Source organism: Mesoplodon densirostris, chromosome 3, assembly GCF_025265405.1.
Source record: "Mesoplodon densirostris isolate mMesDen1 chromosome 3, mMesDen1 primary haplotype, whole genome shotgun sequence".
Taxonomy (NCBI): domain Eukaryota; kingdom Metazoa; phylum Chordata; class Mammalia; order Artiodactyla; family Ziphiidae; genus Mesoplodon; species Mesoplodon densirostris.
In genome coordinates, this window is record NC_082663.1 from 25,171,383 (window position 1) to 25,196,242 (window position 24,860).

General features: G+C 36.1%; 1 pseudogene; it reads right to left on the reverse strand.

Annotated features, from left to right (window-relative positions):
- Positions 1–3,445: 3,445 nt before the first annotated feature.
- LOC132486722 (large ribosomal subunit protein eL8-like) lies at positions 3,446–24,575 on the reverse strand (annotated as a pseudogene).
- Between the last annotated feature and the right edge of the window lie 285 nt (positions 24,576–24,860).

A 24,860-nucleotide genomic window follows, 5' to 3' on the forward strand; every position in this document is an offset into this window, starting at 1 on the left:
TCACTATTCAATAACTCTCTATCCATCCCAGAATCACAGGCTCTCTAGGATACTATCCCAGACAGATATGACCAATCCTAGTTTTTCAACAGAGGAGTTTGGGAAGTGACTCTTCTTACTAATCCCATATTTCTTCTTACTAATCTTACTAAAAGTAATCCCATGCTTACTATTTGCATTCTTTTCCATGAACATACATTCCTCAGGCTGCAGATTCCTCTCTCATTTGCTCTCAAGTGTTATAATATATAAACATTAAAATAAATATTATTAAACACTGTTATTTATTTTGGTTTTCTTTCAAGGATATTCTCACATTTCTTATTGGGTAACCACATATTTATTCAATCCTATCTCATGAATCTTTTTTTGTTGTTGTTGTTCGGTACGCGGGCCTCTCCCTGTTGTGGCCTTTCCCATTGCAGAGCCCAGGCCCCGGACGCGCAGGCTCAGCAGCCATGGCTCACGGGCCCAGCCGCTCTGTGGAATGTGGGATCTTCCCGGACCGGGGCATGAACCCGTGTCCCCTGCATCAGCAGGCGGACTGTCAACCGCTGCACCACCAGGGAAGCCCAACATGAATCTTTTCTTAAGTTAATTTTAGAGCTCAGAATTGGACATTATTCTTTAGTCTAGCTGTACTCAGTCTAAGGTACAGGAGAAAGACTGCCTCTGGTTTTCCAAGTACCATGTAAATACTTATTGATCTCAATATTTGATTACTTTTCTAGCAAGGAAATTTGCCAAACTTGCAAACTTTCTAGCAGGTTTGCCAAACTTGTCTTTACTATGTAACTAAATATGTTTGCTTAATTTTATGACTGGCAGAAATTATTTTCATTTCATTTTTATACAATTTGAGAGGCTGTTCTTCCAAAATTTCACATTTATCTCTATGTCTACTGAAATGCATCTTTTAAGATTGTTAACAAGTTGAATTCTTTACCTATGGCATTTTAAAATGTCTACTCCAAACAATGCTTTTCAAAAATACTAGCTATAAATTTAGACGTAGTTAATTAAGATAGAATTAACATTTTAAATGTAAGAATACTCTATTTCAGTAAAACATAACTTTGTATTATAACTAATATAAGTCGGTACACTGCAGTATAAAGATTTTCTAATATTTTGGAAATCATAATGATGGAATTAGCTGTGTAGCTTTACAAATCTTGCCTAAACACTCTGAGTAAATTAAGATAGTAGACTAGATAACCCCTTAAGATAATCTGATATGTTATCAATGCCAGTCTATCCACATAATGTCCATGTACATGTATAAAATATAATTTCCTAAACCATTATTTTATTTAAACTATTCTTAATAATGACAGCTTGTACATAAACTATATAGTTTGAGGGAATTATCCATCATGTGGAGCTTTGTGAAGTAATTCAAACCATCATGGAGCCACTCAGAAATTTCACAGTATGATCTCACCACATCTAATGTCAGAAAATAAAAATGGACTAAACTAAAATAATGATATTAAGAATTGTCTCTGAATTTATCTTACATCAATATCTGCCCTCTGACACTTGACATTTTTTATTATCCTTCTTCTGATTGTGACAAAATCTTTTAGACAAGATGCTCTCCTGAGTTGATTCATACACTCTTGTTTCCTATCCTTCTTGATACTGCATTTGAAAGGAAAACTTAAGAAGTTTTGCTCACTTTCTCTTGTTTCAGCACCTCTACTGTACTGTGTCTTGGCACATTCTGTTCTCTCTGAGCAAAATACTTTTTCTCCCCCTTAGATCTGTGTCTTCTCAGAGTGAGAAGCAATATATTTACAGTTGTTGTGATTACTATATGAGTTAGTATATTGGAACAGTACCTGATGTATATGTGATATGTTAACTGTTAGAGAAAAGGGGGAAAAGCTACAGTAAAATAATGTGGAATGCCCCTTTTTTAGATAGAGTTTGGTGAACATTATTAGAGATCTTGTCATCATATAATACTTGATGGATTTCTTTTTTATCTTCTCTGCTGGGCAGTGAGCTACTCGAGAGCTGGTACTATGGCTCATTCATCTCCACATCATCAATGCTTAATACAATGGCACCAATGGAGTTTAGTGGTTTCAAGTAACAGATAAAACTCAGTTGAGAGATCTTAAATTTTATTCATCTGAATTGCTCACCAATAATTTTTCTGAAAAAAACACTTATGTTGAGAGAAGTATAATTACTGCTTCCAAAAGTTTTCCTCGAGCTTAATTCAATTCCATATCAAATTGTTTTTCTTCTCAAAGTAAGATATACTGGGGTACTTGAGATATACTGACTCATATTTAACTTATATTTCTGAATGAATTAAATCAAGGGTCAACAAACACTCTTTCTGTAAAAAACCCAATAGTAAATATTAGAAGCTTCATGGGCCATATGATCTCTGTCACAACTACTCAACTCTGCTGTTGCAGTGAGAAATGAACTATAGACAATAAATAAATGAGTACAACTGTTCAATCACACTTTATAAAAATGGGCAGTGGGCCAGAATTAGCCCATGAACCATAGTCTGCTGAGCAACTGGATTAAATCAATAAATTGTTTATACTAAAAGCTGCGACTTCACTGCATGGTGTTAGGTTAATTGACTTATCTAGTTCTCATTAAGGTATATAAATGCTTTGTCCTCATTTGTTATAATATCTTGTAAAATAAAGAGTTTGGATTAAATCAGTTTCCTCAAAAGGCTATTTCAAAATACATTGATAAGTACTACTTGAATAAAAATTATGTGATTAACGCATTTAGAATAAGGCATTTAACTAGTTCTCTTTACTATGTGTTGCAATATTTATTAATATGCTTAGACTTTATAACTGCCTGACTGGAGACACAGTAATCAATGTCTCCCAAACCTATTTGATAAGAAAACAAATTTTCCAATAACCATTTCACTGGACTAGTATCCAAGGGAACATATCTTGGAAAACACTGGAAAATATGAACACTACTATCTCTTTAAGCTCTGACTTTCTACATAATATGAATTTCAAATAATTTTTTTCAGAATATAGTGCCTCAATTATTAGAAATAATGATGGTCACTGTTTCAACAGGGAAGATGGGACCTTTTAACATTTTTAGAATCTTTCCATAGGGAGCTTCTTACAATCAATAGGGGTAGTCTAATTTTCTTTCCTCAGAATATGACCTGATTTCAACCATTTCTGGGGGAAAAAAATGTCCTGGCTATTCATTATAATTTATTGTAATCTTTTCTCTTTGTTATCTCTTCTGGGAAAGACTGTAATTATCTTCAAATATTAATTTTTCTCTTCTTTCTTTAGTCTTTGAACTCCCACATTTTAGTTGAGTAAATGAGTCCCTAGTTGGAGATTATATTCACAGCCTCCCTTGCAGCCAGCCTGGAACACGTGTTTAAATTCTGGGAACTAGGATACTGGCTCCTCCCAGGTCACCTTCATTGAATGGAAACTGCTGGTCCTCCATTTCCTCTTCTCCCATCTGCGGGCTGAGAAGTGGACATGGTTGTGGTGAACCACCTCTGGTCATGTCGCAAGGCGACTGGCAGTAGGGACCTGAACAACAAAGTACAAGAAGCCTTGATGCCTACCTGACCTGATGGAGCAAAGAAACCTATCACCTTGTCACTCCTAGCACGTCATGCTTAACACAAAGGAGAATTAAACTTCTATCTTATTTACACCACTGGCATTTTTTTTTGATGTAGTTAAACAAATAACCTTAATAATGTACTTTAAAAATGTCAGAATTTGGAATTATTTCTGTTTCTGCTTTATAGTCCACTGTGCTGACTCTGGTCTACTGGTCAGAACTACCAATCAAACTGGTTTATAGCCTTAACCCATACTTTGCCCTGTAGACTGGTAACACCCTGGTATTACAACTGGACCACCTCAGATGGAACCAACCTAGAGGAAAGTTTGGATGACCTACATGGAATCATAATTTCATAGATTAGGTTCTAGAGGTAGAAACAGAGACATTCTTCTCTTTCTGTGTTTAGTCAGATGGTGGCACATATATTTTATTATCTGCGTGTACTTTGGCAGAAACCACTTCTCTTTCATCAACTACTTTGGATCATTTACTTGCAAGACTAACAAAGGGGAGATATATTTGAACAAACATGTGTGAATATGTTTCTGTGTATGTGCATTTGACTGCACAGCATTTTCTGAATTACCTACTATTTTTATTTTTATTTATTTTTATTTATTTTAAGATGTTGGGGGTAGGAGTTTATTAATTAATTTATTTATTTTGGCTGTGTTGGATCTTCATTTCTGTGCGAGAGCTTTCTCTAGTTGTGGTAAGCGGGGACCACTCTTCATCGCGGTGCGTGGGCCTCTCACTACCGCGGGCTCTCTTGCTGCGGAGCACAGACTCCAGACGCACAGGCTCAGTAGTGTGGCTCACGGGCCTAGTTGCTCCGCGGCATGTGGGATCCTCCCAGACCAGGGCTTGAACCCGTGTCCCCTGCATTAGCAGGTAGATTCTCAACCACTGTGCCACCAGGGAAGCCCACCTACTATTTTAGTTATCCATGCTTCTATAGTCTTCCATCAGCATGGATAATCAAATGTGTTCAGTTAACAAACATGAATGTCTGGAAGGCATTAATAAAGCTTGCAAAATGCATTAGTAAGTATTATTTTTATGCTGAATGGAATTAACTAGAAAGATTAGTGTACATGTTAAAGAAATTCAGAGCAATTTGATTACGGCTCCCTGTGGTTACAACGTTTTATATGAACAATAACAAAATCTTAGGTGAAACATGATTATAATTTTTTATTGCAGCAAATAGTCCATCTGAAGGCTGTTACTTGAATTAATAAAATTTAAAAAGCTGTATTTTATTATAATGAAGATTCATTCACATAATTACTTATCTGCATAAACTTTAGATTCAATATAGGAAACAGGCAAATCAAGTGCTATCACTAATAAGAAAAAAAGTTTTTAAAGGTAAACCTTTGATTCTAGCTTGATTTTATCCCTTTGCATCCAATTTTATAAACATATATTATGCACATTTTGGAAATTTTATGGCTTTTTATTTTTAAAAATAACCTAAATGCCACATTAACAATTTTCAAAAACCAACTCAATTATAGATGCATAAGTTCATTTCGGGATATATATATTATGAGTTGGGAAATGTCATCACATCCTTCATCTTCACATTTTTTATGGCTTCCCGTGGTGAACACCTGTGGCTTGTTGGCAGTGAGTTTGCTTCTCAGGACTATTAAGCACTCTATATTTTTAGAGTGGATCAACTCAGAGTTATTTAACACAGGTGTTTCTATAATTATGATACATTGGGAAATCTATAGTTCTCAATAGCTTTCAGGTTCCCACTTCTACCAGGGTGATAAAATCCTCTGTCCCTTATGCAGTGCAGCTTCACTGACGTATTAATAGAAAGTTAAACATAAGTTTGCTTAATTGACTTTTAATAAACTAGGCAGATACTTCCTTTTAAACATTTGACATTTAGTAACACATAGAATAGTTTTTGCAAGTGGATTATTTTCATAAGGCAGGCCAAGTTACCTCAAATATCTTAAAGAAATATCAGATATCATATTTAAAGACTATACTGATCATATGTTTACATTAATAGAATTTTTGGAGCCCACTTATTTTATGCACTATTGCATGTACTTTTGCCTTGGAATACATTTATATATCTGGCATACCCACTTAATTTTTACATTCCAAAATATAAAAGAAATACTTTAATATTATATGTTGTGGAAAATATAATATGCACATGTGTGGGCTTAATTTTAAGGCAGAGCATATAGAGAGAGCAGTTATCTTCAGACAAATAAAATTATCAATCCTAGCCGATCTCCTTCATCTGATTTTAGAGATCTCAAAACTTTGCTTTAAAGCCATTAGTACTGCACCGTGGTCTACATTGACTTTTAAATTCTTAGCAATAGAAACACTTGAATGTGACACCACCGAAGGAAAATATCTTTCTCAAAGAAACATGAATGTATAGGGAACTCATTTGGTTTAGTAGTACCCTAATGTCACATTCACTTTCATATTCAGTACTTCCCCTCGCCCCATTCACTCTGAAGTGGAGGTGAGGGGCTTGTTCAAATTAATTATCAACACTAATAACAAGGGAGAGGAGGGGAGAATGGGACGAGGTGGCCTTAGCAACCAGGCCTTAGCAACCTTGGTGTATGCATGAATTGACTCCTGAATTGACTCTGCCGTGGAGCCGCCGCTGGGGCTTTGGACTGTTTCATTCATGTTTGCATACCCTTGCCTAAATAAGTCACGGGATAAATAGCAAGCACCTAATCAATATTGTCAAGTATGTGTCTGGGTAAATGATAACTGAAGAGAGAGTCCAGCCCTCCTGAGACTCTCAGACCCTTCTGTTTTTACAAACGTTTCCAGAACATCATGGTGATTCCTTCTGCTACTCTCGCTGCTGACAACTCTATCTGCACTAACAGATGAGAACATCATTCAGAGAAAAAAATAGCAAAAAGTTACAGTATAGATATTGAACAACAGAAGCACAATAAATTCTTAAACACCTGATGGACAAATAACATAAAATAGAGGAGTGAACAACCATAAAAAGTAATACTCTAGTCCTCATATCCTCCTCCGGTCCTCCCCTCCCCACAAAATTCAGTTTGATGAATAGTTAGTGTTTTTATAGTTCTAATAATGTAATAGCAGGTTTTGATTTTCCTGCATTCATAGGCTAACATGAGTCTGCAAAGACAACACTGTTTATTTTGACATATAATTTTACTTTATTTTTTGGTATGTCTTTCTACCATGACGTTGGATGACATTTAACTTTATAAATAAGGTTTAGCTTAAATTTTCCAGAAAAAACTGTGTGAATGAACTAAAATAAAGAAATAAAAAAGCAGATTCTCTTCTCAGCTTTACTGAAGAACAGGATAAGCACCAGAGACCAAACAGAAAAAGTGAGACTTCCCTTACTCACATGAGTTGCTTCATTCTCTTGCTGGAAATCTCCTCATCTCTAGCATCTTTTATATGTCTTTGCCTATCAAAATGGACTTCAGTAAAGAAGTGTCTATCAGCTCTTTATACTTTTAAGTGATTGAAGGCGGTAAATATCCCTCCCAAGGAACTACATGCTGACTCACCTTTAAAAAATGCAATAAGCTGTCTTCTATTGATGGGGTTTCCCTTGAGCAATGCTGTGGGAAGGGTGGTTAGTTAAGTGATTTAAGGGAAGACTTTTCATCAGGAAGTGGAAAAACATTGCCCCGGAAAACAGTTTTAAGCATTGTGGCACTAGAGTTCTAATGTCTCTTTGTAAGAAATGTGAAGGTCAGGTATATTCATGTTTTCCTTTTTTATCATCCTCTGGCCATTCCACTCCATTGAATGTACCTTCTATTCATTTTAGACTATTATAACTTCCCAAGTGTCACTGCAGACTTGCAAATATTTGTTTTCTGCTTTCTCTGCTTATAACACAGGTCTCCTGGAGGATCCAGAGTAACTACTGTTCATCTTCAAAATTCAATTTAAATGTTTCTTTCCCTGACTTCATCCCTTCATTAATTCCTATTTCCCATCAAATTCTTTGATGATTTTTAGTCTTTCAGCACTGTATAAATACCTGCAGTTTAATTCTCATCAATGTTCTTGTAACTCTTCATTTGCTTCCCAACACATTAAACTTAAAGCCAGGAGCCATATCTTCTTTGCCTTTGTTTCTCAAGGACCATGAAAACAGTATTACTAAAATCTTTCAAGATATGATAAATATTCTGCAATGTTCTTGTCTTTTGTGTGTTTCTTTACAGTTTGTCAACTTTAATAAAGTATCTTGGATTATTTTAGCTTTTCCCCTACCTCTCTCTTTTTTTAAGAAAAACTTTAATGCCTATTTGTTAATGTTTAGGTTTTGAAAAAGATTTTGTCTCACCTACCAGGAAATGTCTATAACTTCTTTCTTTATTCTACCTTCTCTGGAAATTTTAATGTGTTCTACCAAAGATGTCTATTAAAATTGAAGTTTAAAATGGAAGCAGTTATTTGTATTATTTAGTAAAATATCCTAATTTGGGGCTTCCCTGGTGGCACAGTGGTTGAGAGTCTGCCTACTAGTGCAGGGGACACGGGTTCGAGCCCTGGTCTGGGAGGATCCCACATGCCACAGAACAACTGGGCCTGTGAGCCACAACTACTGATCCTGTGCGTCTGGAGCCTGTGCTCCGCAACAAGAGAGGCCGCGATAGTGAGAGGCCCGTGCACCGCGATGAAGAGTGGTCCCCGCTTGCCACAACTAGAGAAAGCCCTCACACAGAAATGAAGACCCAACACAGCAAAATAAATAAATTAATTAATAAACTCCTACCCCCAACATCTTCTTTTAAAAAAAAAAAGCCTAATTTGGGTAAATTTGTTTAAATGGCTTCAGTGAAAGCAGAGGTTTTCTGTTTTCTAAATAATCTCCATACTCTAACTTCCTTTGCTTTTAATGGTAATTTTTTTCTTATCTCCTCATTTCCATTTTAGGACTTTGTAAAATTAATTGTTGCCATCAAATTAACAATGACCATTTTTTTTGTCTTTAAATATTAGGAAATTCATAAAAGGGCATGGACTGTAGCCATGTATGCAAGTGTACTTAAGAATCTATGTGCTGTCAACAAATACATCTGGTCCTTAATCCCTGCTGTGACAATAAAAGCTGTCTATTCGGCAGAAAGGAATTTAAGTTCAGATGTGAGCTCTTCCACTTTAAAAGAGGAAAGAAAAACTTATTTAAGCATCACAGTTATACAACAGGAAAAATATATCTTTTCAGCACCATGTAGCAAACACTTATATATCTCCACTCATCCTGTGTCAAAATTTTGTTCCTCTTTCTTAAAGCGAAACATAAATATCTAGTACACCTAACCTTCTAAATTATAGCAGTAGTGCCAAATCTTTATCTATGAGTTCCTGTTCACCAAATATATTTTAAGTGCATGGGTTATCTTGTTCTCACAACAAACATGTACTTAGAAATCCCTTTACAGAGAGAGAAATTGAGGTTTAGAAAAGAAAAAACAACTTGCTTGAGGTAACACATCTGGTTAGTGGTAGAGCTAACATTTAAACCCAGGTGGCCAACCTCCAAAGTCCCCACTTTTAAGCGAAATACCACACATCCCCTAACACTATATATGCAATTGCTGTTTGATCCTGGACCCACATTCTTACTAATCTTCATACTATATGTTAATATTTGGGCATTAACATCAAATCAAATGTTTTCATATACAGTATTAATGATAAACTGGATGGTGACCTTAGCAGATTGTTCATAAATAAGACTTGATTGTTAAAATTCCTCAATTGGTGTGTCCTTCCTGACTGATTTAACTGCTGAAACAACAAATGCAGCTTTTCTTTTCCTCTCTTAAGTTACTATTCAGTGATTTATTGCTAAGCACAGGTTTTTAGTGTGAAAAGTTTTCTGATATATTTGATGAGTTGGGCCTAGGAAAAAACACTTTTCTTAAACAACCATTTTCTGAATCAACCGAGTATGATATTAGGTTCAGAGAGAAGTGCTGTCTCCATTGGGACCACATATCTCTTTGATTTGAGTAGTCTTCCTGGCTCCCCTGGTCAGGAAGAATTATGGTGTGGAAAAGCTTGTATCAGGAGATATAAGCAGTCAGAGGGAGAAGGATAAACAGAAAGTCATTTTTAAGCCAAAATGATCCCCATTATTTTGGTTCATTGCTGGGTTATGTATTTTCTTGCAATGAAAAAGGAAATTACTTACCCCTCTAAATACACTGTTAATTATAATGTGGGGTCATTAAGAGGTAGAACAGAATTTTAGATTTATATGTATAAGTGTGGAGAAGCTGCTGCCCACTTTAACATATCAGTTAATAATACAGACATTATTAGAACTCAAGAATATCAATTCCAAATCTGCAGTTTTCGACTGTTTGCCCAACTGCCTCCATCCTTGAACTTTGCCAAACTGAAGTTCCCTACAATAATGTTTAAACTTGATAACTAGGTATTATAAACAGAACAATTGGTAAAATGTTTTTGTTTTAAATGAATTCAGTATTTTCCCTAAAATACCTTATTCTGAAATATTGAGGGTAAAATAAAAAGAAAAGCAAAACAAACTAATAAAAAGTATATAAAATATTCCATTTGTTTGTGATTTTTAATTCTCATGTTCTAAAGCTTAACATTTAATCAACAGAATGATTCATTTAAAATACAAATCTGATCATGTCATTTTTCTTCAAAGGACTACAACATGCATCTGTCGATGGACACTCAGGTTGCTTTCATGTCCTGGCTATTGTAAATAGAGCTGCAATGAACATTGTGGTACATGACTCTTTTTGAATTATGGTTTTCTCAGGGTATATGCCCAGTAGTGGGATTGCTGGGTCATATGGGAGTTCTATTTTTAGTTTTTTAAGGAACCTCCATACTGTTCTCCATAGTGGCTATATCAATTTATATTCTCACCAACAGTGCAAGAGGGTTCCCTTTTCTCCACGCCCTCTCCAGCATTTATTGTTTCTAGATTTTTTGATGATGGCCATTCTGACTGGTGTGAGATGATATCTCATTGTAGTTTTGATTTGCATTTCTCTAATGATTAATGATGTTGAGCATTCTTTCATGTGTTTGTTGGCAATCTGTATATCTTCTTTGGAGAAATGTCTACTTAGGTCTTCGGCCCATTTTTGATTGGGTTGTTTGTTTTTTTGTTATTGAGTTGCATGAGCTGCTTGTAAATTTTGGAGATTAATCCTTTGTCAGTTGCTTCATTTGCAAATATTTTCTCCCATTCTGAGGGTTGTCTTTTGGTCTTGTTTATGGTTTCCTTTGCTGTGCAAAAGCTTTGAAGTTTCATTAGGTCCCATTTGTTGATTTTTGTTTTTATTTCCATTCCTCTAGGAGGTGGGTCCAAAAGGATCTTGCTGTGATTTATGTCATAGAGTGTTCTGCCTACATTTTCCTCTAAGAGTTTGATAGTGTCTGGCCTTACATTTAGGTCTTTAATCCATTTTGAGTTTATTTTTGTGTATGGTGTTAGGGAGTGTTCTAATTTCATGTTTTTACATGTAGCTGTACAGTTTTCCCAGCACCACTTATTGAAGAGGCTGTCTTTTCTCCGCTGTATATTCTTGCCTCTTTTATCAAAGATAAGGTGACCATATGTGCATGGGTTTATCTCTGGGCTTTCTATCCTGTTCCATTGATCTATATTTCTGTTTTTGTGCTAGTACCATATTGTCTTCATTACTGTAGCTTTGTAGTATAGTCTGAAGTCAGGGAGCCTGATTCCTCCAGCTCCATTTTTCGTTCTCAAGATTGCTTGTGGCACATATATACAATGGAATATTACTCAGCCATAAAAAGAAACGAAATTGAGCTATTTTAGTGAGGTGGACGGACCTAGAGTCTGTCATACAGAGTGAAGTAAGTCAGAAAGAGAAAAACAAATACCGTATGCTAACATATACATATGGAATCTAAGAAAAAAAAAACGGTCATGAAGATCCTAGGGGTAAGATGGGAATAAAGACACAGACCTACTAGAACATGGACTTGAGGATATGGGGAAGGGGAAGGGTAAGCTGTGACAAAGTGAGAGAGTCGCATGGACATATACACACTACCAAACGTAAAATAGATAGCTAGTGGGAAGCAGCCGCATAGCACAGGGAGATCAGCTCCTTGGTTTGTGACCACCTAGATGGGTGGGATAGGGAGGGTGGGAGGGAGGGTGATGCAAGAGGGAAGAGATATGGGAACATATGTATATGTATAACTGATTCACTCTGTTATAAAGCAGAAACTAGCACACCAGTGTAAAGCAATTATACTCCAATAAAGATGTTTTTTTTAAAAAAAGACTACAACAGTTTCCCATTACACTTAGAATAGACTAAAACTAAGATCTTTCTCAAGATGAAAGGGAGAATTTTGGAAATTTTTCGAAGTGCTTTATTTATCCCACTGACTGTGACACACTGTATTTGGTAAGGTAAGAGAGCAGGAGTTCTGAAATTCAAAGACAATACCACACAACAAAGAATTGCCCTGCATGTTTCAGTATTTTTTTATTGTCTGGCTTAGACCCAAACACCACTTTAAATGTAACTTACTTTACCATTCAGAGAAGACAAAAATTATGCAAATCAGCTGAAGTTAGGACTGTGTTTTCATCAAAACTTTGCCAAGCAAGCATTGTTCACTTTTTTGAGCAATCACAAAGCCATAACCCAAAGTGTCTGTAGTGTTGAGTTGCCAATACAGACTACAGGCATAGCTGCAAGGGTCACAGTAATTCTACATATGAGGGCAAGCATCTAGCAGCTTTATTGTGTCATAAAGTATAGTTGTGCCTTTGTATTGAAATGCATACTTTTATAGGTTACTTTATTTTTATTTTTCCTTCATATTACTGTTAGGATAGTATATTACCTTTAAAAACACTATGCATACATTGGTTAAACAATCTATGGTTTTCATTTAAAGATGGCAAAAAATGTAGAGAAGGAAAAAAAACCTTTTTCCTCCACCCTCCTAGTTTCTCTGGCTGGGACCCTGTGAATTAGACTGACAAAAGACAGATTAACAAGAGAAAAAACAAATGGAGGTCTACTATTGTGTGTAGTGTGCATCCTTGCAGGAGAAACTCAGTGATGAGTAACTTAAAGGAATGGTTAGAAATTTAGCTTATCTAAAATGTTAATGATAAATGTGTAGAGCAGTGACAGACGAAAGAAAAGACTTTAGGTTTCCAATGTGGCAAACTGTGAAGGCAAACATATGAGGGAAATTAATGGAGTAATGTTTATGCTGGTCCATTTCAGTGCCAACTTTTCCTCTTCACTGTGGTCTTGAAACTTCCCAGGAAAGGGGATATATGGCAATCCTCATATCTCAAAGGTTTAGTCAGATAAGGGAAACTCTGGGAAAGCTTCTTTCTCATCTGTTGAACTTCAAATGCCTTCAGCTCAAAATAAGGAGCATATTTTGGGGTGTCATATTTCAATTGCTTATTTTATATATACACACACACAGAAATTTGTCAAAAGCAGAGGTGCTCAATTCAATACATTCAGGAAGAACTGTCTCTCACACCTTCTCCACCTGGCTGACATTGACTTAAACTGCTATCATCTTTATTAGTTACTAAGTTCCAGCCATATTATTCTCCTTGTATTTTTTTTTTTTTTTTTTTTTTTTGCGGTACGCGGGTCTCTCACTGTTGTGGCCTCTCCTGTTGTGGAGCACAGGCTCCGGACGTGCAGGCTCAGCGGCCATGGCTCATGGGTCCAGCCGCTCCGCGGCATGTGGGATCTTCCCAGACCGGGGCACGAACCCACATCCCCTGCATCAGCAGGCGGACTCTCAACCACTACGCCACCAGGGAAATACTCTCCTTGTGTTTTTTGAACACTCTCCTAATCATGCTCCTACCTCAAGGACTTGTACTTGTTGTTTCCTCTACCTGGAATGCTGGAGCCTCAAAGAGTCACATAGCTATTCCCTCCGTTTCATCAAGGTTTTATTTAAAAGTGACTTTATCTGAGAGGAGTACTTTGTCAGTTCTAGTGAAAAATAGCAACTCTCTGTCACTACTTATTGTCCTCTCTGCTTCCTATATCCCCATAGCATTTATCACCGCTCTACAGCATGACACGTAATGGTATGAGCTTCTTGAATTAATTTTTTGTCTCTTTCTTTCTCTTTCTCACTAAATATAAATTTCTTAAAAACCTGTAGAGTTAATTTATCTACATTCATATATATATATATATATATATATACACACACACACACACACACACACACACACACACATTCAACTCTTCCCGTTTCTAACGGCACAATGCAATGGAAGTGTGAAAGAGAACAGTGACAAGGAGTGTTCGGGATTAACATTTCCCAAAGGTTTTACATTTAGGGGCAAAACAGATTTACACCTAGTTTAAAGGACAGTCAAAGATCTACTATAAATGGGACTCAAAATATCATCTGAGTGAACGCACAATCAGCAAAGTATTTGAAGCACAAATTACAAGGACAGGGAAGCATCTTTGGTAAAGATGCTGATAGAGACCTTTTAATGGTTCTATAGAAAAACAAGGTGACATTGGTTTTATTGAAAGTAAAAATATTAGCCTCTAGTATTTTTTAAATGCAGACAAATTACAGGTTTAGAGTCAAGAGTCTACTGCATCTCTGCATACTGAATGACTGTTGAGAAATAAGTACTTTCTTGAAATGATATTGAAAAGCACAGTGTAAGCTTTTGTAAAGAATATGTGAGGGGACTTCCCTGGTGTCACAGTGGTTAGGAATCCGCCTGCCAATGCAGGGGACACGGGTTTGAGCCCTGGTCTGGGAAGATCCCCATGTCGCGGAGCAACTACTGCCCGTGCGCCACAACTACCAAGCCTGCGCTCTAGAGCCCACGAGCCACAACTACAGAAGCCTGTGCGCCTAGAGCCGGTGCTCCACAAGAGAAGCCACCACAACAAGAGAAGCCCGCGCACCGCAAGGAAGAGTAGCCCCTGCTCTCTGAAACTAGAGAAAGCCCACGCATAGCAGTGAAGACCCAAAACAGCCAAAAATAAACTAACTAACTAAATAAATTTATTTATTTTTTAAAGTCTTAAAAAAAAAGAACACGTGAGAAAGATAAAAGGGAGAAGGGTATAATTCTTGATCTAAAATGAAGAACCAGGGAAGTGAATATCAAAGATTGCATATACACGAAAGTTAGAAATCAATTGATTATTTTTTGGGACTTCCCTGGTGGTGCAGTGGTTAAGAATCTGCCTACCAATGCAGGGGACATGGGTTCAAGCCCTGGTTCAGGAAGATCCCACATGCCACAGAGCAACTAAGCCAGTGCACCACAACTACTGAGCCTGTGCTCTAGAGCCCATGAGCCACAGCTACTGAAGCTCATGCACCTAGACCTGTGCTCTGCAACAGGAGAAGCCACCGCAATGAGAAGCCCACACACCACAACAAAGAGTAGCCCTTACTCGCTGCAACTAGAGAAAGTTCACGCACAGCAACGAAGACCCGACGCAGACAAAAACAAACAAACAAATAAATTCATAAAATAAATCAATGGATTATTTTAACATGTGTACGCCATATGTGTTAATGGAAATACTCTATGCTAGTTTTTTTTTTTTTTCTCAATCAATACTGGCTAAAGGAGAATTTGTATTTTATGTACAGAAAACTCAACAGTATACATTAAGCCCAGTTTGGTGGCCAGTTCCTTGCCTTTTGCCTTTTCCAGCTTGGCAATGTGAGCCACCAATTTCAGACCCAGGACATTGCCTCCCCCAGTGACAGCAGACCTCATCATATCTGTCACTGTAACTGGTCCTGATAGCTTCTGCCTGCTTAGCCAGAGATCCTTTGTCTTCTCAGTTAACTTGTGTGAAGGTGATGGTGATAGGTCTTGCTGTGGACTAGATGCCCCTGCCTGGCCTTGACCTTGATAACACAGTAGGAAACACCCACTTTAAGATACAGGACAGGGAGGAAGATAACCAGCCCAATGGGATCCAAATCACGTGCAGTCACTACCAGTTGAGCCTTCTTGTTCTCCACCAAGGTGGGCACAGTATTAACCCCTGCTCAAAGAACAGGTGGCCTCTTAGTGGGGACATCCCCTTTGCTGGCAGCTTTTTTCTCAGGTGGAGTCAACAATCTCTTGCTTTCTGTCTGATCTGTACTTGTGGGCCAGCTTTAGCAACTGTGTAGCTGTTTGGCTATCCAAGGCTTGGTTAACTGGGTGATCTGGTTAACTGCAGGAGGCACTTTCAACTGCTTATAGAGGATAGCCCTTTGCCACTGCAGTTCAATGCAACTTGGCCATTTCACAAATAGGTGAAGTGCCTTTTGGGTTGGATGTCCCACCCAGTGACAAAATTCTTTGGCCTTTCCTCAAACAGGGGATTTACCACCTTCTTGGCCTGCTTCTTCACGACAGCAGGGACGAGGGCTAGCTTCACAATAACTCTATCAAGTAAATGCCATTATTTTCCTCTGTTAACAAAATGAAAATAGCATAAAATCACGTAACTGCTATGTAGTGAGACCAGGATTTGGACACAATTTGACAGTCACCAGAGACGATCATTTTTATCGTGAAATATAAATAACCATGTATAGTAAATTTGTTTTAAATCGATTCTTTTACAAACAGTAAAAGAAATGAGAATACTCAGTGTTCTTTTTGAGACACTATGCCTGACATTCATAACACATACTCCTATCATGAAGGAAGAATCCCTAGTTATTCATAGACATCTGGAAACTTTGGAAAACCCAAACCAACGGTACAGTTTATAAAAAGAATGAAGGGAAACAAAGGAGGGAAAGAGGGAGGAAGGGCAGAGCCAAATCATTTTATAGCTTTTAGTCTGTAAAACTCTTACTCATTCTTTTTGACCAAATTAAAATACCCCCTCCCTCAAAAGTTTTCCATCACCAGTACATTTTTTGTTCCTGGTTCCCCTGTGCTACCACGATGTTTTCTTCAAATTACTGCAGTAGCACAAAAATTCTTACCTAACATTAGTTATATAATAAACTGTGCTATTTAAATTTATAACACATCAGATATTATGAAATGGAGAAGGAATTTTTATGTAGAAAGCGTCATCAATTTACGATTAACTTGAGTTTCTGTTTACTTGCTTGATGAGAGATTTCAGGATGTTACTCAACTAACAACATGGCAATATGATTGAAAAAAAAATTTATAGAATGGAAAATCAGTTTCCTATCACAATGAGATAAATATGATAAAGATAAATACAAGTATCAAAAGCATATATGTTGTTTTGTTTACATGCTGCAGTTATGTGTTCATAAAACAATTATATCACAGCAAAAGAGAAAGTAAAAATACTGTTTGTAAGCCAGCTGGTAACCAATCTATCTTCCTCATATTCCTTAGCCCTATGTAAACCTAATGACATGGAAAACATTTTGTAAGTATCTTGTCATATTTTCACAAAATGTTCAAACAAGATGTAATAGCTGCTATTACAGTGTGAAAAGGCTGCTTGAGCAATAGAAATCTTAAATATGTTACTTTGCAAACAGCAATACTAACACTGCAGAGCTCAATAACAACTGATGCACACTTATACAAGAAGTCATTCAACTGCTGGTAGCTGCTGATGAAATATGATATTGATATATCTCCAAAATATGTGCACTCTTTCATGAGACCTACTGTAAATACATATCTTTTGTAGCAATGATGTTAAAGTTAATGGGTGTGCAGTGAAAGCAGAAATGTAGATGAAAATTCAGATGATTTTTTTTCTTGATAAACAATTAAATGGCACCATTGCCAAATTTATACACCTATGACTGAGTACTCAGGTGATTTTTTAAAGCAGCAAGTGGAGCAAATATAAAAGAAATTTAAAACAAACAACTGAAAGTGACAGCATTAACTCTGCTTGGAAACGTATTCAGATGGTCTCTTCTGCAAGCAGTGTATAAAGTTTTAACTTGTCAAATTGCTTAAATGAAACTGCATCTCACCATGGAAGATATCTCCAAATCCATAAGTTAAAGAAAAGATAAGACAACCTCAGACACTCACTATAAAGGAGGAAAGAAAAAAAAAAAAAAACTTGCTTCTCCCTGACCTTAGCTGAAAATGAGCGTCTAATATTTCAAAAGTGCATTACAGTGTCTACAACAGGAATCTGGCAGGTGACAGTGAGGAAGTTGCTGTTCTTTGCTATAACATTAAGCTTTGAATACTTAACTGTTAAAATGTTTAAAAGTTAAGTTGTGATAATAACAAATGTTTGTTAAAATTTCCAATTTATTCTTAGAAACAGAATTTTTGTGATAGTGATATTTGCCCTCACTCTCAGCTTTGGTCAAGACACAGAATTTGGGCAATAAATCCAAAAGAAATAGAGGAAATAGAAATAAAACCAAATGCAAACTTGTCAAAAAACACAGCCCCTTATTTTGACAGTTTAGAGAACTGAATTAGCTTTTTAAGAAAAGTTTTACATTTTCTTATGTAACCTGGAGGTTGAACAACTCTTTTTGATGTATCCAAAATGCAAATTTACTTTGATCATCCATTGCCCCTTTAAAATATACCTAGTGTGATAATTGCCAGGGTTCTCCTGCCCACTCTTAGGTAAAATTTGTTCTAGGGATACTTTAAATTGTTCACAGACACAATTCAGTAATTAGAATGTTTAGTCCAAGATATTCATCACCACGAGGAATTTTGATTTAATAACGTATTTTATGACTTCATATTAACACCAGCCCTTTTTAGGCTGGATGCCTTCAAGATTACAAATGGTATAGTTGGCTTGTCTATTTATTCATCTAAACTTCTCTCACAAACAACTCCTTCCCTGCCCTCTTTTCTAGGTGCTGTTTTCAAGGTAAGGACAGTTCTTACTTTAACCATCATTCAGCTCGAATTTCCTGACATATTTTGCAAGGGTTTCTTTTCTGAGTTCTTCTGACATTCTCTGCAGGCCACCTCTCTCCCCCCTGCCTTTCTCTTGACTTTGTTCTAGGTGGCCCTTTGCCACTCTTTCCTGAGCTCTGAATATGCATCTTCAGCTTCTTGCTGCTTCATTCCCTCCGTGACTCCAGGTGGCGCTCTTGGACAGAAGTCAGGATGGCTTGCTCTCTACGCACTTCACAGCAGCTAGGAGGGAACCCTACAGGCATTCACCCATTGTTAGGACGTATCCAGGGAGTATGTAGGTCGACCCCAAAATAGCATCACTCTCCGAAGAGTTATTAAGTCCTTTTTCTTTTACAAGAGTTCCAAGGTGAGAATCAGATCCTAGTCCACCCTGCCTCCCAAATGAAGGCGTAACGTATTAAGCTTTCTATAGATCCCTGTGAGAGCCTGCACCCCCCATGAATGTTTAAGCAGAGAGAGGCAGAAGGGGAGGGAAGGAATATCACATCCTACCTGGAGGAGGGGAGGTAGAGAATATCACATCACATTTTTATTAAAAAATATTTTCCTCCCAATATCTTCTCCCCCAAAACCCTCTCTCCTTTATTTCTCTTCATCCCTTATATACTTGAGGTGAGAGGATTCAAAACACTAAGATCAACTTATTTTAATTATTTTAAATTTTCTTTGTAGATTCTTCAAATGGTGATTCATCTTTGGAATGTCATATCTATTGCACATCAGAGTCAAACTTAAGCTGTTCTACTTAAAGTCTTTATTATATAATAGTGAAATGACACTGGCTTCAGAAGGCATCTTAGATACTTAATTATATCCAGATGCACTAATAAGAAGCATCTGAGCAAGAAAACACGAAGAGATTAAAGGAAGCATGAAAGAATCAGGCCATAGACCAAAAGAGGCAATCAGTTTCTGACACTTAGTATCCTGGAATACATCTTCTGTTGAAAGAGAGTGATGTTGAAGATATAAAATAGATTCCTGCAGGATTTGTTCACTTATTTGATCATTTGTTCATTCATTCATCAATTCATAAAAATAAACATGAATATCTTGAATGTAACAGGCTAAATTCAGTGAGCTAGAATGCTGTGCAAGAATACAAAATATTAGTCATATTTTACAGAACTAGTTATAATACTTTTCTAATGAGTTCATATAACATCTTCCAAATTTTCTTATAAAAAGTTTTAAAAGTGACATTATACGATGTTCAATGTAGGAGCATAAAACATGTTTGCCTCCTTGCCCGCTACCTAATAGTATTGGCTTAATTTCCTTTTAGTAAGAACGGGGATTTGAGCTGGGCATTTTTATTCTATTAATTATGAGTCCCTCAGATTTTGAAATGAGAAGTCAAGTCAACAGAAATACACCACTCTTGAAAATTAATGGAGCTTTTCCAGATTTAATCTGGTGATCTCAACCATGTTAAACTACTCATACGTTTAATTTTAAAAAAAGTCTTTCAGTGATGACAAATTATTTAAAGTCAATTAAATATACACAAACATGAAACTAGTAAGAAACTATTATACTATTTACACAACTACAAAACCAAAAAAAATACTAAATTTAAAGTACATTAAATATTGAGGAATTAGATAACAAATTGATGTAATGTAGCAGATAATGTTTTGCTGAAACTAAATCACCTCTTAAAATACAAGAACAATTTTGCCACACCAACATGGGTTTTCTGAATTCCACATACTTATTCTAGTTTTAGGTATGTGATGATTCCATTCTGGAATCAATTTTAGTGTTATTATTCAAACTACTCTAAAGTGACTTATACCATGAGGTCCCATGACCTTGGCTTAGCAAGAATATTTTATTTATTTTTTCCTCAGCCTCCATTCTTTTTCATTAACCTGAAACCATTAAAAAGTAAAATGATTCATTGACTTAACAAATCATAAAATAAATCCACTCTGTAATGTTGCCATTATAGTTGTAATTAACTGTGTAGCTCTAAGGTAACCATTGAAATAATGCAGAATATACTACATTGTTTAAACTTAAAATTGAAGTAAATGCAGACACTTAAATTTTTCTCATGGGAACCACCAAGAAGAAGGAGGAGAGGGAGGAGGAAGAGTGGGAGAAGAAATAAGAGAAATTTTCAGGACCTTCAGGAATATATGGCTCCCCGGGAGACACCCATTTAGACCCTGTGTTCCTGTGTAATCTAAAGTACAAAGTTTAAAGTTAGTTTATAAAACAGTATTTAATTTTATATTAGCCTATATAATTAATATATTCCTTTTTCAGAGTTTTATTTATTATTTTTAAATATTTGATATATATATACAAAATATTTGTGGCATGCATATATGTTTTGAAGCATAAAAGAGTACCTGCGAACCTACAATTTAAGAACTGCAACTTACTACAAGGGACCCTATCACTCTCCATGTAACACTTTCCTCTTTCAGGATTCCAAATCCCTGATAGCCCCCTTCCCAGTCAAGAGGTAATAACAACCTGAATTTTAAACTTATCATCCTTGGCCTTTTTATTTATATTGTATCACATTTACAGTTAAACAATATATTGTTTCATTTTACTTATTTTTCATTTTTAAAAATATTAATATAATCCATATAGTACTTTGTGGGGGGTTTTCCCCCTTATTTGCTTGCTGCTGGCTCACTTTCATTATTCTACCTTTTTCTCCTCATAGAGTTTAAAGTTAATTTATATTCATTTCTTGAAATGTCAACATTGAAGTCCATGAGAGTCTAAATCTGCTGTGGCTTTTTTGTCCCACAGATTCTTGTTCATGGTGATTGTGTGTGTGTGTGTGTGTGTGTGTGTGTGTGTGTGTGTGTGTGTGTGTGATATCTGACTGTGGAAACCTGGGGCCTAAATTAATGATGCTTTCCCTCGGAGAGAACTTTCACTTCCTTCTGCTGATATGGGACCATCCCATGGCCATGGTCTTATCTCCTGCTGGTACTGACACAATTAATCCCTCCACCCCACAGAGAACCCTACCATTCCCATAAGCTTAGCACTATTTTTGGCCACTGAGAGTCTTCTAGAGTGTGTTGCAAGTCCCCAAATCCATAAGATTTATGTTTTAGCAGAATTTAGTTTTTTCATAGTAAGCTTCCAACAGTATCTAGTCAGGAAGATACTGTTCAAATATTTATGATACTTGTGTAGAAGGAAGTACCATAAATGGTCTGTTCCAATTACACCTGCTTATGTTTTATCATATATATGTAATAATGGAATTCATTTTTTAAAAAAATCAAGAATTTCCATATAACCAAAGAACAGAGAATAAAGAATCACGGGATTTTAGTGAATTGCTTATTCACACTTAGCGATATTTATTCCAAAATGCATTACAAAAATGTGTATCAATCAAGTGTATATCAATTTAATATAATCAATATAAATATTCTTCATATTATTGAGTTTCTCTGTGGAAAGCCTTTGTGTGTGCTTGTTAGAGGGGAGTTGGAAGCCAAAGAAGAGCTTCTTATTCTAGTTTTGATGTTCTTTTGTTTAGTCATATAATTTGCATAGAAAGAGATGATCAGCCTCTCGTTGGTATCACATGAGTTTGAATTAACAATATATAATTTATACATTAGCATATTAAAATATATTAGTTTATATTGGAAGATTCCAGTTAAATTATGGAATTTTCTAGTCAATTGCCCCTCTTCTACTTCTTATATTCAAGGTATTTCAAAATGAAGTTATTAACAGTAGAACTGTTTTGACAGAGATGGGTACCTAAGCTAAGTTTGACTAATCTAATTTCTCAGCATAAGAATATATAATTAGGACAAGCTTCATATGGATTGGTCATGGAATGAAGAGACGGGTCATGAGAGTTATGGTGGCTAGTTTCTATGGACCATGAAGATAAGGGAACAGAAAAGACTAGTCTATAGAGAAGACAGATTAAAGCAGCAGAAGAGAAAGATAAGAAATGAAAGGTGGAAATAAAGATTCTCAGTGCTTCTTATTGCATGGTTTCAATGTCTTTTTTAGGACCTCCTATCCTTGTGTTCCATGAGATGCTACTATGCCCTTAAAATATATGTATTTTTTACTGTTTTGCCTTTTCTTTCTTGAATTTATTCTGTTATTTGCAACCAAAGAGCCAAACTAATTTTAATATAAGCTTTGGTAAAAGCAAAAAAAAGAAAATTTCTCTATTAGCAACATTGTTATGCTTACCAGATCCACTATGGGACTCTGGTTAAGTTACTTCACCTGTCTTGTGTAAAATGCAAGCACGATATTCTGACCTTTTGTGACAATTAAGTGAATTAGTACATAAACAATGCTTAAAACAGTGCCTTCACATGGTAAGAATTATGTGTGTTGACTCCTGCTTGTATTATCCCCATTTTGTAAGAATTTTAAATTTGTCGATTCCATGCCACATGCCACATTTTAATGCAGCAGGAAGCAATATACTAATCCATTATGAAGTTGGTTAGCAGTGCTTCTTTAAGGGAGAGGAGAGAGATGATAAATGGGAAAAATTAAAATAATTACTCATAAGCCAGTGCTTTATCTGATAGATGAAAAAAATATTTTTAAAAAGTTTAAAAGTAAACCTTTTTAAAACATGTTTGCCACATTTTAGGTTGCTTTTTCTAATATGTACCACATTGTCATTCTGGAAATAAACCAAATAGTCTCAATAGTTACAATAATGAAAAGTGACAATCCTTAAATATGTCACATTTTCTCTCCGTGGTTTCACGTTCAACACAACCTGCTGCTTTAATATAAAAATACACTTGAAATGAAAATAGTTCACTATTAATGAAACATGTAGTCAAGGTCACAGTAATTTCTTGTCTGTGAAGTACTTGTCTGTGAAGCAGTGTAGTACTTCCTTTAGATTCTTAGCCTTCTCTTGAAGAACTGATGTGTTCAAGCTTTACATAAACTAAACTGGTCTCTCTCATGTCAGAACATAGGCCAGGTGGCCAGAAAGATAACATGACAACTTTAGGAAGGAATTTCCTATTGCTTCACACCTTATGAACTAATTCTTTCATTCCTTTTCAAATGCTGGCAAGCAAAGCAAGAATGTTCTTGTGAGAGGATGGAAGGAAGAAAAAGCACATTACAATTCAGTAGGGCAAATTCATAAGTGAATATAGCCATATATTTCTAAAACTAAACCCAAATGTTGCTTCTTTTTTTCCTGTCTTCAAAAGGCTAAAATATATATAATTTAAATATGTAAATCTATATCTATCTATATATCTATATATACATATACAGCATATATATACATATATATACATATACAGCATTTTGAACAATGGATCTAGGGACCCTATCTCTAAGTTGTCAAGCAGAAAATGGAAAACTGTATGATGTTTATCACAATTTGAGTAAAATTTAAAATTATTGTGAAAACTATCAAAGTATATAAAATAGATTCATGTGATATGTTAAGCTAACATTTTTTTTTCCTGAAAAGGAAGTGGCTTGGGGTTTTATAAAATTGGCCTCAACAGCTGTATGCAGTCCTGTCGGTAGACTGGTTGTCACACTCGTAACATTTCTGTAACGGAGGCTCAGGAAATATTCCTCCTCAGACAAATACACTGTCTAAAAATTAAGTGTTGTCTGTGGTCATAGGTGCTCGATTCGCACCCAGTCTGCTTGGACTATGAGACAGCTAGGAGGGTACCCCTCAGAAGATGGGCACCGTGTTGGTTTTCTATTGCTGTTGTAACAAATACTACAAAGAGTGACTTAAAACAAGACACATTTAGTGTCTTACAGCTCTGTAGATCAGAAGTCTGACAGGTTTCCCCTGGCAACATCAAGGGCTTGACAGAACTGAGTTCTTTTCTACAAGGCCTAGGGGAGAATTTGTTCCCTTTCTCTTCCAGCTTCTTGAGGCTCCCCTCACACCTTGGATCAAGACCACCTTTTCCAAATTCAAAAAGGCAGATTGAATCCTTCTCACATTGCATCCTTCTAACTTCCCTTTCTGCATTTCTCTTTTACTTTTTAGTGGTAACATTAGGCCCATCCCGATAATCTAGAATAACCCCCTTATGGTAAGGTCCACTGCGCAGCAAATTTATTTCCACCTGCAACTTTAATTACCTTGTGCCATGTGACACAATATATGCACAGGTTCCTGGGATTAGGACGCGGGTACCCTAGGGGTGAGGAAATGCATTAGTCTGCCTCCTATAGCGGCAGTATGTACTTTCTCTGCTGTATTGTCCAATTAATGCCAATTTTCATAAAAGAGATCATCAATTTAATAACCTGATGCCTGCATTTGATAAAAATTTACAATTTTGGTTAT